The sequence below is a fragment of the Elephantulus edwardii genome, unplaced genomic scaffold, assembly GCF_000299155.1.
Source record: "Elephantulus edwardii isolate Elephantulus edwardi_28Jun2011 unplaced genomic scaffold, EleEdw1.0 scaffold00006, whole genome shotgun sequence".
In the NCBI taxonomy this organism is placed as follows: Eukaryota; Metazoa; Chordata; class Mammalia; order Macroscelidea; family Macroscelididae; genus Elephantulus; species Elephantulus edwardii.
In genome coordinates, this window is record NW_006399756.1 from 11,294,518 (window position 1) to 11,297,907 (window position 3,390).

Consider the following 3,390-nt stretch of genomic DNA (forward strand, 5'->3'; position numbering starts at 1 on the left):
GCTGTAGGTAACTGTGTATTTACTGGAGTCAGAGAAGGCCTGGGAGACCTTCCTAGAAGGCCTGGGAGACCTCCCCAGCCTTGGCCTTTGGCACAGTTTTCCCTCTATCTTGGCATGTTTCTTGTTTACTGCCCATCTTCTCAACTGTAAAATGGGTATAATCCCATCAGTTAGGATCTTCTCTGAAAAATGGAAACAACAGTGGTTAATTTAACAACAAGAATAGTGGAAGGAAATGGATCATTTAAAAGTAAAGCAGAATTTTCATAATTAGGGCAACAAGCAAGGATCTGTGTCTACAGCCTTGGTGCACTCTGTGGTGAGTTAGGCGCCAGCCAGCCCACCGCAGCGGCTCGGCAGGCAGGAGACTGGGAAATAGACGTTTGTCCCTCGTCCCTTTCTCCTTCCTGCCAGTATTAGGATTGCCAATTTGCATGGAAACGCTTATACTGACAGTCTGCACCAGTCATGTTCCTAAATCTGTTTTTATGTCAATTTGGTGTATAAATTGGGACAATTCTAGTTCAGATCTAGCATATTAGCAAAATGTTTATCTTAGTATATAGTATATCTTTCCATGTATAAAACGTTAAAGAAACACTTTCAGATACACTACCCGCCTCTTTAACATAAAGCAGGATTGATTATAGGGTTTGATAGGTGCTACTTTGTAGCAGCTATCTGTTATTATGAACCATTATATGTACCTCATTTTTTTAATAGCAGGCTTTACAGGGGTTGGTTGAACTATGGCCATATGTAAGTCAGACATTTGTAACCTGGGGCTGCCTTTTCTGACACACTATCCTCTGTTGATCTAAAATTCAGGTTTGACTGGGGGTGTGTGTGTGTTCTATCTGGCAAGCCTAGAGAGTGCTCACCGTTGGCTAATCTGGACAGAAGCAAGAGACCTGTTCACACAGCCACAGAGGTCAGCAGCTGGCGATCAGAACACGCGAAGGGGCAGAGGTTTCTGCAGGACAAACAGGAGCTATGTTCCCCAAGAAGAGATAAAAGTTGAGCTGAAATCCGAGGGACGGTGGGGATGGGGCCAGGATAACAGGCCATCTGCTGTATGGAGAAAGGGGTACTTTGGACAGGGCCTATCAGCATATGTCACATACTGCAGCTGTGGATCCAGACTGCTGCAAATAACACGATGATGTGAGTCACACAAGTGATGCTCACACTACACTGTGGTCTATTAGGTGTGCAACAGCATTATGGGAAAGTGTGAGTAATGTGGAACAGAGATACCAAGTTAGCACACACTTGGAAATTGGTCCTGACAGACTTGTTCAACACGGAGCTGTCACAAACCTCCAATCTGTACAAGACACCAGTGACCAGAAATGCAGCAGGACACCACACACCTGCATCTTGTCAGACTCAGGAGTGTGGGCTTCATTCTGGAGTTAAGGGGGAGAAGCAACGATTTTCAGGGTGTTTATGTTCTTGATATGGTGGATTCAAACCATCTGCCTTTGGGTTAACAGCATGACTCATTACCACTAAACCACCGGGGCTTCCTTTCCTTTCAAGAAAGGAATGAAAGATGGCTCTGGTGGAGCCAGAAAGGAATGAAAGGAAAGCTCTGGTGGCCAAAGCTGCACTGCAATCCCGGAGGTGCACAGTTTGAATCCACCAGATGCTCTGCTGGAGAAGGAGGGGCAAATTCCTCCTGTGTCAGTTGGATCCAATTCGATGGTATACCAAATTAAAAAGAAATATTTTTTAAAAAGGAATTAAAATAATTAACACTTTATTTAATATTCAGAGAAATACCATTCCAATCAGCAACCAAAGGGAAACCCCAAATACACACTAAAAGAAGAATGAATTCATTGAGTTATGTTCATATAGTAGTGAAAATCAGCTACATTCGAAAGCAAGAACATGGATTGTGTGTGTGTGTGTGTGTGTGTGTGTGTGGTTGTTTTGTTAGGTGCTGTCAAGTCAACATATAGCTACCCTATGACCAACAGACCTGAACTTGCCCGGTCCTGTACCATTGTCACAGGCTCTGCCATGCTCAAGCCCATTGTTAAAGTCGCTGTGTCAATCCACCCCACTGAAGTCTTCCTCTCCTTTGCTAATCTACCTTTGACAGAATGATGTATTTTTCCAGAGTCTGTGGGATGAAGTTTCACAGTCCTTGCCTCCCAGGAGCACTCTGGTTGCCCTTCCTCAAGGACAGATTGCTTTGTCCTTTTGGCAGTCTGTGACATATTCAGAAGCTGTCATTGTTGTGTGCTGTTGCATCAGTACCATCTCTAGCTGGCCCTCCTGCAGGATGTCAGAGGCTGTAAATCTCACAGCAGTTGATGGCCCATCTTTCTCCTGTGTAGCAGCTGGTGGATTTGAACCTTGTGCCTTTGGGTTGGGACTCTGGAGCCTTACCACTAGGCCTCCAGAGCTCCCTGGGATATTCACTCTTTGCCAAGACCACACTTCAGAGGAATGCATTCTCCTTTGGTCTTCTTTATTGATTGCCCAACTTTCAGACGCATATGGAAAAAACTAGGGGCAGGGAATTCCTTGCATTAGGCTTACAGTGGTGTTAAGGGATTATTGTTCAAAATGGCTTTTCTAGCCCTTAGCTTTGCCTTTCCTATGTGGAAGGGCAGGAATATGCAAATAGGGCATGCTAGTCTATCTACTAGGGGATTGGCTCATCTCACAACTAAATTGAACAGATTTAGCAGCAGAATTTGAGGATCTCACTACCAACAAAGAAGCTGTAGAGAATGCAGCATGACCTTCAAGGCCAGAGGTTCTCGCACCAGCCAGGCCTCCAGGAGAGCAGCAGCAGTGACAGCAGAGAATCAGAGACCTAACAGGAGACAGAGCCGACATTGGGACTCCATCCCATGGAACCTGAGCTAGAAGCCTTCACCTGGGTTTGCTGGAGGACAAGGGGGTTGGGGGAAGAGCCATAAATGGCAGACTGAAAGCTTTGTACCACTGGCCTACAGCTATAAGGCTTTGGAAGATGTCTTGAGAAACTGTATCCTAATAGGTCCTGCCATCATGAGGATGATTTCTTGTGCTCTGTGAGCAGTCAGACCCAGGAGAACAGTAATACTGGTGCTGGAATTAGTGGAGGGGGATGCGGGGCCACAGGGGCCTGTGTATTGGGGATGTCGTTGGCTGTGATACTCCCCTTACCCAAGAAGTCAGATACAGCTGTCTACATGCGGCCCTTGCTCTTCTTACACACACCTTACTATTTAACCTAATGTTCCTGCCTTTTAGCACTTTAAAGGTGTCTTGGATAGTGGATTTTCTCAATACCTCTTTAAAAATTTTTTATTGATAACGAAAGTTTACAGAAAACTTGGATTTCCATTCATTCATTGTTGCACATTTTCTTCCCTAATCCTCCCCCAG